This window comes from Trachurus japonicus, chromosome 23, assembly GCF_045865225.1.
Source record: "Trachurus japonicus isolate A0001 chromosome 23, Traja_1.0".
In the NCBI taxonomy this organism is placed as follows: Eukaryota; Metazoa; Chordata; class Actinopteri; order Carangiformes; family Carangidae; genus Trachurus; species Trachurus japonicus.
In genome coordinates this window covers 17605074-17619299 of record NC_140929.1, presented here as the reverse complement: position 1 = coordinate 17619299, position 14226 = coordinate 17605074, and the positions used below count along the sequence as shown (strand labels likewise).

The 14226-nt window shown below is 41.4% G+C and overlaps 1 protein-coding gene across 4 annotated transcripts in view; it reads right to left on the bottom strand.

Annotated features, from left to right (window-relative positions):
* slc38a4 (solute carrier family 38 member 4) overlaps nucleotides 1–10919 on the bottom strand; it is a 31591-nt gene extending 20672 nt beyond the window's left edge. Inside the window, exon 1 of one of the 4 annotated variants that reach the window (XM_085769621.1) lies at nucleotides 10642–10919. The gene's annotated coding sequence lies outside the window, so the exon portion shown is untranslated. Of the gene's footprint in view, nucleotides 1–1532; nucleotides 1687–10641 lie in introns of those variants that run through there. The other 3 variants (XM_085769622.1, XM_085769620.1, XM_085769619.1) reach the window with 3 other exon arrangements.
* Between the last annotated feature and the right edge of the window lie 3307 nt (nucleotides 10920–14226).

The window sequence follows — 14226 nt, the reverse complement described above, 5'->3', positions numbered from 1 at the left end:
TCAGTCTCTAATGCGGGGGTTGGTGTTGGGCTGCAGGACCTTTGCATCACAATGCTTTTTGTTTTGCATATGGGTTAGTGAGAATGTCAGAGGTGTTGAAGCACAGCTTGACCTACGGGACCAGACTGGTCTGCTGCTGCCTCGCTCTTCGGAAGTCGGCTGCTTTAAAAACCAGATATTTTGGAGCCGACAGAGATTTAACGTGTACATTACCATTAACAACCGCATCACACACGCTGGTACACTTAATCTCTCTGAGTCGCTCTCTGCTGTGCGACGAGAGAGAAATGGAGAACATTTTTCACCTCTCGCTGCCAAGAGGATTAACCTGTCTAACTGGGTTAACTTTATATATCAGACTGTAATGCCACTGTTGTTACAACCACAAATTTTGAAAGCACTGCTTTTGGCAGAGAGCCATACTCCACACAGAGCTGGCCCTGGTGTAGTAACAGACTTGCATAGCTAGACAGACACTTACAATCAATGTGTGTAAAGTACATCTTGATCAGTTCAATGCTGCTCTTTCATTTAACTTGCCTTTCAACAAATCTGCACAGAACAGAAGAAATGGCAAGAAACAGCTACACACTACATGCTAACAACACAGAAAGTTACATGATAGAGACTGGAGAGAAGATGCGTATACAGTCTGCAGACCACTGTGAGAGGTTGTTATGAATGTTTAAATCCCACTCTGTCCTGAAGTCACCCCCGGATGCCATCACATGTATGTTAAATTAATGTTTGTATTTGCCACACAGACATGAGGACACACAAACAGCCAGACTCTCACAGTCTTTTCAGGGTTAAACAAATGAGAATAAAACTTTTTTCGGCAATTAAAAAAAGAAAATCAGAAAAGGAAATGATCTGTCACTGATTTCAAAGCAGAAGTTACCATGCAAATGAACACATGGTGCAATTTGACAACAGGAAAATACAGACCATATCAGTAATCCCACTTCCTGTTGCTACCAGGTTCTCAAAATAATCTGAAAACACTAACTGCTGACGGTTGCTTAAAGACAAGAAGTGTTCAGCCAAGAAGAGATACGTTCAGGTTGCATTTCAATAATACAGAGCCTCACATACAGTACGTCTTTTTAACTGCAGCATCCTACAGTTTCTTTGATTGGATCAAATATTCAGCATTAAATGAAACAGAAAAAATACACCAATTTGCTCTTTCAAAACTGTTGCATAAAGTTTCAAACTAAAAGAACATCTTGAAACAATCTTATAAAGTAAAATATAAGATCCTGTGTCCAACAGATCATTTTCCAACCTCCAACTCTACCTCAGACATCCTCCACCCAAACAAACTCTTGCATCAGCCAAATTCCTTCCACCGTCGCGAACTACAGAGATGAGTAAAAGGCATTTGCTTCAAAGTGCTGCAGCAGAACACGCTGCTTAACACCAAATTTGCATCTTTCTGTGTTGCTGATTTCCTTGAAATCTGTGACTCAATGTTCTTCACCTTGTTTACATGCATCATAAACTTTCAGGCAAATATGCAGCATACTCACTGAGTAAGTTCCTTCAAAAAGTTCTAAGGTTGGCTCCTCTTTTTTTTCTTCTTCTTAAAGAGACGTATGGCTGAGGAGCTGCAGCTCTTTTGTAACTCAGGTGAAAATGCAGGCTTTTAAAAGGGAGGAGGGAGGGCCGCTGTTAACCAATGAGAACAAACACACAGTTCACTCAGGCCCCTCCTATGAAAATGGCTGTCACCCCACCAATACACACAGATGCAAACACACACGTCTGCAACGAGGCCAAAGCAGGAACAGCACAAAAAACTGAAATGATAGATAGATAGATAGATAGATAGATAGATAGATAGATAGATAGATAGATAGATAGATAGATAGATAGATAGATAGATAGATAGATAGATAGATAGATAGATAGATAGATAGATAGATAGATAGATAGATAGATAGATAGATAGGGATGGTTGCTATAAGATCTGATCACATGACGTGCCACATGGCCACCAGTGTCCACAGGTACTGCACTGTGCACATGTGGACAGATGTGAGGCACATGTCTCCCATGCTTTAAGCTGCTACTGTCACTGTGCCACCTCCTTTGTACACACAAAGACACATTGGAGTGGTGGCACATGTAGTGGCACACGGACGCCAAATTGCACGGTGGGCAAGTGTCAGTGTTTTTTTTTTTTATTAGGTAGGCTGTGCCGCCGGGGGACCAATCCCAGCTCTGAGAGGATGTCATTGTGCCCAATGTCATGTTTGTGTCGGGGATGGGCCTCTGTCCACTTGTAATGCTTAGTACACACACACACATCAGCTGTTTGCTGAGCAGCTATGTAACTCTATCGATTAGAAACCTCGAAAGGCCTGCACAATCAAAAACGTGACAAGATTTAAAGGATAGATATTGTTGATACTTACATAAAACCATTTTTGCTGAAGAGGAATTTGATACTTAAAAAATGTTAAGGCGGACAGACAACACTGTGTCCACATGCTATGCCGATTATTAGACAATTGTTTAAAGTCCAGGAAAAGTTGACATTTGAGCTAAATGACAATCGTAAATCCTGATGTGCTAACACATGTTCGTAGAAGAACAGGTTTGAGCCTGAATAAACAAAGAGTCTGTTAAGGTTGCTGCTTTTCAACTGACTTGCAGCCCAATGCCCATCCCCCCCCCCAACACAGGAGATGTGGGGTTTTCTTTGGAATCAGTCAAACAAGAAAAAAGAGAGGAGAAGCCACAAGATCCTGTGGAAAACGATCAGTGTGGAGAACGGGGCCGAGCGAGCAGCAGTGAAAGCTACAAACAGAGGACTTCTCACCATGATCCACTGAGCAGCAGCTGCAGGGACATTCCTTAAATGGCACCTTGAAATGTGTGTGTGTGTGGGCTTCAAACACACACACTCAGCCAATCACCTATGACTAGAAAGCTGTCCCTTAACCAATCCTGCAACATACCAAACAGGGATGGGGTTAGCTTTGGGGGTTGGGGGGTCACAAACTTCTGAGCAGAGCAACAGCCAGCTATAGAAGTGACTGAGCTCAACAAAATCTCTCTCTGTGCATCAACTTTGAAATAAAGTACAGATGCTTTTTTTTGTTGTTGAAAATTTGCAATCAGTATTCTCTATGAATTTTGGATTCACTAGTGAAATCTGAAGGGAGAGATTTTAAAAAGTTTCTCCCTTCAACGCAGTCATAGACTGGAACTGTCTTTTATTTACTGACAGATCTGGATTGGGCCGGTCCGGCTCCTACTCTTTCAGTTTTGTTCTGATCCTTTCTAGTAAATGTTGATCAGCCTTGTTCCCGCTTTCCGCACTCTACAATGTGTGTTCCCCGCTTATTGAAATGTTCTTGGTAAAACTTTGTCATCTTTCCGACATCATCCACCTCCCGCGGGATCCTGCCAAGACAATCTGACTGTTCTGCCAATTGTACTGCCTCCTGATGCTTTGCTGCCTTTTTTTTTGTAAAGCATGTGTCAGTGTGGGGAGGAAGTGTCTGTGTTTTAAGCTTCGTTTTGACACAGGAGTTGGTAAAATGGTTGCCCAAAGAGGAGGTGATGTAACTCTCTCTGCTCATTCCAGTCTCATAATGCAGTTTCATAAAGGGTCTGAAATAGATGTGTGTGTGACGGTGGTTTCTGCAGCTGGAGAATAACACTGGGCTGACACAAACAAGAGGTCATGGGGGACAAGGTTATTCACCTCCCTCTTTGACCACAACATCTCCGACCTGTACATCTAACTCTGTAAATGGAAGCGTCACTCCCACTTTCATACACAGTGTGTCTTTGTTGTGCAGTTAATGTTGTGCTCAAAGTGAGCGAGAAACTAAAGGCATCTAAATTAAGCTGGTGTCTGTCAATGTAATGTGTCTGATACCTCACTAAATATTATTTATGCTATGATGCGATAAAAGCTGAAAATATGTATTACTTTAATGTGTAGTGTGATTATAAGCTTGTTTCTATATTAATACTGTGAAAGTCGACAGAGAAATGCACACAGCCTGTATTCAGAAACTAAGCCTTAAGGGGACATATTATGGAAATATCACTTTTTGAAGGCTCTTCTGTTCCCCAAAATGTGAGAATTGACAAAAACATCTGTACTTTGCAGGATCCCTAGGCTGAAATCCATGTGTTTATGAATATTACGTCCTATAAAATGAACTCATAATATAGCAATGAGTTCACAATACAGTACTCTATTAGAAGTCCTCAGCTACTGAATGTGGGAGGAGTGAACGGGTGAGTGATTTCAGACACAACCATGGTTTCCCTGAGTGTTTACCTTTAATCTGCTATATTTTTACTGGACGACTCACAAAACAGTCACCAACCTGTTGTTGCTGGAACTACACTGGGCTGGTTTATGGCTCTTAAAACCACTCATATGTCCCTATGGATCAACATGAAAACAGGAGCAGTGTGAATTATGGAGCCTTTAAATTAATTTTACAAACAGATGTGATGAACTTGGTGTAATATTTTGGTCTCTCTGGTCTGAGGCATCAGCTGTTTCTGTCTCCTGGGTGTAAAATGTCTCAGCTCTATGAACTACCACATGATGTAACATACATCATATAACATTTTATTTGTACGAGAAGCCTTGGGACATTTACATTAAAAGCTCATTAAAGAACATATGCAAACACTTGCATTCATTGTTTTAAGTTTATTTTGACAAGGAATGACACTGAAAGAGTTAGTGGATATTTATCACTCTGTCACACATATCTCAGGAGGTGCAATCTGCAACCACAGTAGAAGCAAAGAAGAAGAAACTCTGATGAGGAAGATGCCAAGTAAATGTAGCTGTATGGAAGTAGCTCAACCTGTATTACTATAGGTATGAATAACTATTATTACATTAAATAATAACCACCATTTACTCAGAGGAGTAAATATATCCTTTAATCAACTGAGTAATTAGTCATTGAGACTTCTATAGTTTCTTCACCTTTGTGTTGCTGTCAGTGTCTGCATAGACTGAGCTTATAGTATGCACCAACAAGTGTGCGTGAACATGTCAGTGTACACAGACTCCCAGTATTAACATAGTTATGTGTCGTCCATTTTAGATTGTGTATGGCCCTTTAATAGCTGAATAAGTTCATTGTTTGACTTTTTCCAATATCTGATCAACTGCATCAGATTTCACATCTCTACATAAAAGTTATAACTAACAGCCACTTAGCTTAACATAAAAACATATAAGCCAGGGGAACTGCTAGTCTAGCTTTGCCAAAGGTAACCAAATCTTACCAAGTAACAGTCTAAAGGAAACAAATAGGATATAACATCTCCATGAGTGAGTTTCAGAACTGCTGATTGGTGGACTCCTTTTACTTTTAAGTTTTGTGATTTAGCATTTAAACCTTTACTTTTACAACTTTTAACAAGACAGGAAATAAGTGAACTCCCACTGTCTGTTAGAAGAAATTAAAACAAACCTCAACTGGTAACAATGTGAGTGTTGCTCACCTCCTTTCAGAACAGCTTCTTTATTCTAACTATGTAGCACATTGAGGACAGTCCCTCTCCTCCTCTCTCCTTCAGCCTCACCTCCCTGTCACTCATTCATTTTACATGTTAGAAACATTATGAACTTAGCCAGGACATCTACGCCATTTCTTACATAAGTTAAAAAAAACATGTAGATATCTATTTCAATACACTAGACTTTTTTCTATACAACGTTTGTTTGTACTGGCATGACATTTAGAAACCTGTCTGACCACTGAGATGTTCAGTTTCTGATTCACCATCCGCATACTTGACTCCTAAATCTATAGTGGTGTGTGTCGACATGTTAAAGACAGGATGATTTATAACCTGGCAGGTACTGTAAGTGTTTCCAACCTACACCTGAAACTAAGCTCATTTTAATCCCTTTTGTTCGTTTATTTTATGCATGTATGTTATATTCTTAAACCTTTAATCAGCAAGTTTCTTATGACTTTTACTGCACCGTGTTCTCTATAACTTTGGGATGATTTGGAACTCTTCTCTTTTGCCTCCTGAAACATTAAAATTCCTTCATGATTCAAAAGAAAATTGTAAAATTCTCTGTCTGATCTGAAGCCAATCTGCTGTCAGAGCCTGAGACTAGAAACATATTGACGAAAACTCTGACTTGTTCCGTCATGTGACCTTTAAAGCCAGCTGGCCCTTAGTATACGTCATATTGTCCTTTTGTACATACTGCTGGTTGTGTCCTAACCTTGTTTGTGGACGCTCATTCTGTTCATCTTATCAGTCGGTATTGATCTGTCAAATGATGTGTACAGATGATGACAGCCGCCTCTTTCTTTGCAACAATCAGCAAGATCAAAGTTTTTTTACCTTGACTTGAAAAACAAACAATGTAATACAGGAGGATTTTCTTTTCTTCTCTTATTTTAAACGCTGATTTACATAACAGCAGTTTCTGTTTGACTAAACAGAGAAAGTCAGCGTGTTCCTATGAGCTCAAATTAAATTTTCAGTTTTTAAACTGATGTGATTTCAGTCTTTTTGAGCCTAAGTTGAAGCCATACAGTGTGTGATGTTTTCCACCATGTGTCCAGCAGAAAAAAAACCCTCTCAGTGTAATCTGAGAACACACAGCCTTTGTCTATATGTCTGAGTTTGTTAACTCACCTGTACAGAGATGTCACAGGTTAGAGACAGACTGCTTGCTCAGCAGGACACAACACATTCACAGGACAACCTGCTAAACTTCTCCTGTCCCTGGTCTGCACCCTGTTGAACTCTATCCAACATAAACACACCATGGCAAACACTCTGTACAGAACATCCAACCTATTCAAGTTCATTAGTCAGATACAAAGTGGCTAATACACAGAACTAATCCAGATATCACATGTCTGTCAGCAAGACCTGTAATCAAAGCAAACTGTTTTGAACCAAACATCCGCCTTAACAAATTATTAACTTGTTGTCGAGGGGAAAATTCAAACCTCGCCTAGTAACAATGGCCCTCTCTGTGATCTCCTGCAGGTCAAATTAAGTGCAGCAAGCTGACAGACATTTCTGTTGTTACATAAGCATTAATTCATATTTCAGGTCAATTTAATTATGCAAAATGGGTCATATGAGGCTTCTGTTTGTCCACTTGCAGGACTCTTCATTTCATTGTCTGTTGCATCAGTGACTATGAACCTGCTGTCCTCTGATTATTAAGAGGCCTATTCACTGGTTACTGTGGACATGTTTGGAAGGAGGACAACTGGAGAACAGTGGGGCAGCACCACTCTTTCCCTAAACATGCTAGTTAAGCTGAGGAGAGTGAATGGAATCAATGCTGGGTTACAGTTGCTGCGTCCAAATCTGACATTGGCCAACATTAACCACTATGAGCAGCTGGTCATACCAGACCAACCACAGCTGCAGGAGTGGGTTTGTATTCATCCTATAAATCCTTCTCACCAAAAAAGTTTGATGTTCTTATTTTAAATTCAGAGAACACACTTGTGTGCTTTCTTTCAGTGAGCTAAATGGAAGCTGATGCTAAGTATGAAGGTACAGGAGCATGCAGCTAACCTGGGTTTGTCCACCTACCAGCGCTGATACAGTAAATCTCATTTCTCTTATTATGCCCACACCTGGCCTCCATACTTCTCCTTTGTACTCTGCTGAACCTGTTTTTGTTTGACAGATGGATGATAAAGAGCTACTCCTCTGGAAACAAGTCACAATTTGATTGGCTCTCATCTCGGCTACCAGTGATGAATGCAACATGGTTAATGAGTTACAAGTGTTACAGAACTGTTGTTCAGTTAAATTCTGCATTTCAGTCTTGCAACTGTCATTGTTTTTTGTATTTTCTGCAAACGTATCAACTGCAGAGAAGACAATCAGCTTCCTGTTTACACTGACGGCCATGACATTGTATGAACCGTTTTCATTTTAAAACATTATAGAATGAAATCACATCAGTTTGGGTTCAAATTTGATAAATCTAGATAAAAATGGCCAGCAGCTATCTATCTGTGACTCAGGTTTTTATATTAAGCTAACTAATTCATATAAAAAAGACATGAGTAGTGTTGATCCTTTGCAAGAAAGCAAATAAGTGAATTACACCCAATTCCAAACTCTTTCGAACATGCAGCAGCACATGCTCTGGCATGTTGCACTGACTTAACTCTTTGTCCATCACACTGACACATACAGAGGAAACCAGGATCAACTTTAAATACAAAACAGCTCAACTGGAAGTAAAGTGTGAGCTGTCAGGACTCTGGGCTAACTGCTCCTGCGACCATACCAGCAAACATCCCTCCACGCTTTAGCAAGACAATGAACCCCTGAAGCTGACCTCTGACCTCTTCCAACACGAGGGACGCTCCACATAAGCTTCACTCGAACAAAGCTAAAAGAAAAAGAAAAAAAAAGAAAGAAACAATCATGCATCCACTCTGTGACAATTACAAGTGTCCTCTTTGCACATTCAAAGTTTCCGAATAATGCAACTCTAAAAATAGGCTGATTCACACATTGTGTGGTGGACCACCTTCTCACATTTCACTTGAAATGTGTTGACAGCATTTTGGACAACTGCCAAACGCTTCTCCCCTTTGTGCCGCTGCCTCACTGTGTCTTTGTGTCAGTGATATCCACTACTTTGAAACTGACTCTGCATCTGGCTCGCAGCTCATTTGCTCATATGCGTTCCAAGTTACATCAGCCAGCAGCAGCAGCAGCAGCAGCGCTCCAGCCTCCAGCCGCCCTCAGCGGGGGCCCACCCGGCGGGGTCTGACCTACATGTGTCATTCAGGTTTCCTGATGGCCAATGAGGCCCAAGGAGTCTCAGCCTGCTGCTGACAGGTGTTCATACTTGAGTGTGTATTTCACCCCCTCACCTGCAGGCTTGTAAAGTTACAGAGGAGGCAGGATGATGGGAGTTTCAACAGAATGTGTACACGTGCAACATTAAAGAAGCACGCCCCTGATTTTGCACACAGGAGGAGTTCTGCTCACCGTGAATTCAATTGTGCGATGTCCCCTTATGTCACAGTGATGTGTGCACCAGATTTCTCATGTTTGTCATCTTGTTTTCTACTATTTTCTCTATATCTCATCTTCAAGCCATAAAACACACCCACTCTGGTACTCTTATGACTGTACGACACAAACAAAGACCTAAGTAAAGTTTAATTAAGGGAAACCTGTAGATGAGCTGTTTCTGTTATGTAAGTGAGGTGCATGGACAGGGTTTGAAAGTGTACATGCACAGTCACCGTGTAGCTAGCAACCAGGTATTTTTAGCTTTCAAAAGGGCAACGATAGAAAGTGAACTCACTGCTGAAATATGCCTCTGCTGAGATATTCTCCTGGCTCAATCCACTCTTTGTTCTCAATGTTTGGTACTGCGAGTGTGTGCGTGAGTGAGTGAGAGGGGGAAAGATTCAGACGGAGAGAGATGGGGATCAGGGTGTGTTGCTTCTGATGCTTAAAACTAAAACTGACTCAAGAAAAGGATGAAGATGAAGTGTCAGAGCAAACAGAGTGATAAAGAGGGTGCACAAACTAGGAAAACCCTTAAGAACGGGATGATACCTCCGTCAAATCCGTCAGATTTTCTTCCTCAGAGTGATTAGTGAACACTTAGTGGATCAAAGGCAGGAAGGATTAAATTAATCACCAGGAAAAGTATAAACAGGGGTGATGATGATATGAAGACAAGAGGGAGAAGAATCACTGAACTCAGGCCAAGCTTTTGGAAATCAAGTTAAAATTAACCCAACAATTTTGGATGATATTTTCCAGCAGGGCATGACAGCAGTTTGAGCCTGTGATTGCAGTCATAACATATTTATTATTCCTCAGTGAGCCCTGCAGGCCACACTCAGCATGCTACTGTCTGCTGTTATATAAACCCCCTATCCATATTCTACCTTTGTTCTTATTGTGCCACAATTACGCACAAATAATCCTCATCATTTATTCCTTTAATTTACAAGCTCCACGCGCACACACGCACACAAACACAAAGGGTCTGTCACAATAAAGGCTGAAAGATGCACAGTGGAAACAAAAATAGTCGCCTTTGTGTTTGTTCCTTGTAAACGCGGAAAAACAGCAGCACAGCTAATGTGCAGGACACAGCAGCTCTGTGCAAAATGTACTTTCAGTGCATATGATCAACTGGTGACCTCAGAGGAAACATGTATTTTTCTAGACTTAAGATCAGCATCATGCTCCAACAGTAAAAGCTCCAGTTCTCCAACAGGAATAATAACAGTAAAGGAAAAAAAAAAAAAAAAGCTTCGTGCTTCTGGTGGCTTCAAGACAACACCCCGCAGGAAGCTCCGACACTGCTATTGCACTTTAACTTCAATCCTTGATTAGTTTACACATTTATCTATTGGAAACGTGAAAGAAAAAGAGGCAAGGCGGCAAAAAAGAAGACGCACAAAGAAGCTTTCTCTTAATTTCTTCCCTCCTGTAAATGAGGAGCTCGCAGCCGCAAATAAATAACCTAAGGAGAATTAAACTGCCCGCTCCCCGGCCATTAAACATGGTGGACAAAATTAACCAGCAAATCACACGCTGGAGTGCAGGAAATCAAAAATAAATAAATAAAAGTAATGAAAGCGTACGTGGATGTCGCGGTCTTACCTAATAATGCTTCAGCGGTAGACAGCTGCAGCGTGCGGAGGAGGAGGCGCACTAGTGGAAACAAGAGTTCGAGACCCTTCCCATTTAACAAGCAAGGAGACTGAGTGGAATTTTCCATCTGCCATGTGATGATGGCAACTCTTGAAGCGTCGTGTTACATCGCCGAGCGCTGCTGGGGGCTCCTTGTTTTCTTACAATTACCCCTTCTCTTCCAGGTACCCCCCCTCAAAAGATTCCCCAACTGCCACGGGCCCCTTGCCATAAATTGGCCATTTAAATAGATTTATTATGTCTAATTGTTATCATTTCCTCATCTCTCTCTCTCTCTCTCTCTCTCTCTCTCTCTCTCTCTCTCTCTCTCTCTCTCTCTCTCTCTCACACACACACACACACACACACACACACACACACACACACACACACACACACACACACACACACACACGTTATCTTGAGATGCGGGTCAGTAGTATGCATATTTACACTGGTTTAAATGCGGCCGCGCGGTGTTAAAAACGGAAAGGCTTATTTGAATGATCGTATGCATTTGCTGGCAGAGATCCTTTGTTTACACTACGGCTGGTCTCGTGAGGACATAGAAGCTCCTCTCACTGCAATTACATTGTTAGGTATGATTAGTGTGGGCTTCCCTCGTGGACCTGTGGACAATGACTGGTGGACTTTCTGTAGGTCCAGTTGATTATAAAGCAGGTCAAGTACTATATTAATATAAGGACAGTATCAAAGCCTCAGTCCTCAGTGAAATACACAGCCTGAATTCAGAAACTGAGCCTTAAAACCAGCTGTTCTGCCACTCTGTGATGTTACCACCTTCCAAATTGGCAGGTTGTATTTGTTATTTTTTTCTTCTGAGTGTTTACCTGAACTCTTCTATGTTTTAATTAGAAAAGCCAGAAAACAACCAGCCAATCAGAAGACATTCTCAGAGCCTCCTCTCTTCTGATTGGCTGACCTGTGCTCCAGGTCTGTGAGTCAGCTCCAGGAGCTGGAGATGGAAATTGGAAAACTAGACTGGGATGAGTTTTGGTTTTTAATTCCACACATATATCATCTCATGGAACAAAACTTCAACTTAAACACAAGAGAAGAGGAAAATGTTGGAATACTTGATGATTTTACATATACCTCTCACACAGTAGTTACGTTGCTCCTCTGGAGCTGCAGGGAAGAGGAGGAGCACTTCCAATACACTTAGCCCCCTCACCCTCTATAACAGCAAATAAAGGACTTTCATTACATCTATCGTTTTTAGCAAAGAAGGCACTGGAATAACTGAACACAAGAAGCACTGAACGGAGAGAGCAGGAGAGAGAGAGTCATCTGTAACAAGGCTACACTGTACTAATAACTGTGACCAACTCTACATATCAATGAGAGGGCGATCGATATAAATCTCTGATTTTTCGATCTTTAATAAAGGTCTATTCTATTCTCCCAGACAGAGGCTGTGACTAATAATTTGGAGCATGTGTTGCAGAAACATCCTCTTTGTCTCTCTCTTCAGGCAAAAGCCTGAAAAAACTCTCTAAAAACAAGAGAGATAGTCAAACGTCTATGTGCGATCATTTTACAGCAAGTAAAGTAAAAAATCATAGCTCAGTCTTTGTCTTTCATGTATGTGTTTGGTGATTTTGTCAGGCGGTCCAGACACATCCTAGGTTTTAACCTTATCTTATCTTTATTATTAAGTCTGACAACAGCAGGAAGGAAGTACCTGCGGGCGCTCCCCTACACATGGCAGCAGAGCAGCCAGTCATTGAGGAGGCGCCCTGTGATTTGATACCATGAAACTACTGGTACAAGGACAGAAGGAGAAGAACAACTGCCACTCCTTTTTCCTTCTTCTCCCTGGCTTTCATCAAGAAACTATCTCACTTAAATACCACATAGAGTTAAAGGGACAACGAGGAGTTTCTATTCGGTTATAAAAAAGTCTCACGTTAATGTGGATGAATCTCCGCTACCCACACTTGTTAATGGGCCCATTTTCGATAAATGTATCGTTCTGTCTCTATCGTTATTTTGTTATTATTAGTGGTGGCGGAAATGCTGGTCGAGCTGACCAGCGTTTCCTTAATGAGAATAACGCAGCTGAATTGCCGTTTATGGTTGGAACTACGACGGTAACTGAACCTCTTTGAACCTCTGACTTTAATTATTGATGAATGAAAACATGAGTCCGTCTTGCGCCGGTCAAAGAATTTTACAGTGCACACGGAGGCTCATAAATGTAGAGTGAAAACGCTTCGCTTTTCCAAAACTCCTCGTTGTCCCTTTAAAGGGATAGTTCACCCTAGAATGATATTTCGCTCATTATCTACTCACCCTCATGTTGACTAAGGGCTGGAAGAAGTTTCAGATTCCTCCGTGGCTTCTCTGAGTTACAGGGGGTCTCGGCATAGCAGTGCATGTCCATATAACGGTTGCAAAGGGACACCGGAGCTCTTCGTAAAAAAACACACACAAAAAAACATCCAAATACCTCCATGATGCTCGTATGTAATGTCCGTCTTGTGCTGAAGCCCCAAATTGCGTAATTGTCCCGAAAAAAATTAAATAAGTCTATATTTTAAGCTTGTTTGTAGCGGAAGCTTCTTGAAGCTCCTCTTCCTGGTCCGTCCAAATCTCGCGTGATTTGCGCCGGCGTCAGCATGCGTCAGTGCGGTTACTGCGAATCACGCGAGATTTGGACGGACCAGGAAGAGGAGCTTCGAGAAGCTTCCGCTACAAACAAGCTTAAAATATAGACTCATTTAATTTTTTTCCGGACAATTACGCAATTTGGGGCTTCAGCACAAGACGGACATTACATACGAGCATCATGGAGGTATTTGGATGTTTTTTTGTGTGTGTTTTTTTACGAAGAGCTCCGGTGTCCCTTTGCAACCGTTATATGGACATGCACTGCTATGCCGAGACCCCCTGTAACTCAGAGAAGGGACGGAGGACTCTGAAACTTCTTCCAGCCCTTAGTCAACATGAGGGTGAGTAGATAATGAGCGAAATATCATTCTAGGGTGAACTATCCCTTTAAGTTCTTCTTCAACAACAACAACAAAACAAAACAAAATAAACTCAGTGTCCATAAAAGCAGGTGAGGTGATGGTGGTTTTACCATCCTGCAACAACCTGCAGGAGATGAAGTCAGGTCAGAGAAGCTTCTCATGAATTCCCCCTCAAAACCAAGTGTTTATGTGATGTGCTCTCTTAATCTTATCATTGTCCACTGAAGTATATTGTTTGTATATATTGTGAAGTATGTTGTTGTATGTTGTATAAGTATGTTGTTTTCTCTCTAACTTTTCCTCATGCCTGTCCTCTGGCCTTACTGTCTCACCTCCTACATTATTGTCAGTCTTGCTTGTCATTGTTTCTGCTTTTCTGTCAGAGCACATTGTCACATTTTGTGCAATAATATTATTGTTATTAAATACTTGTCAGATATGTTCTTCTACCAGACTAACATACTGCCGAGTTTAACCAATTGGACATGAAAAACACGTAGATCTGGAAGGAGGCTAATGTTCTTTGCTTCTTCCTCCTACTGTACTCGGTGGAAAGAGG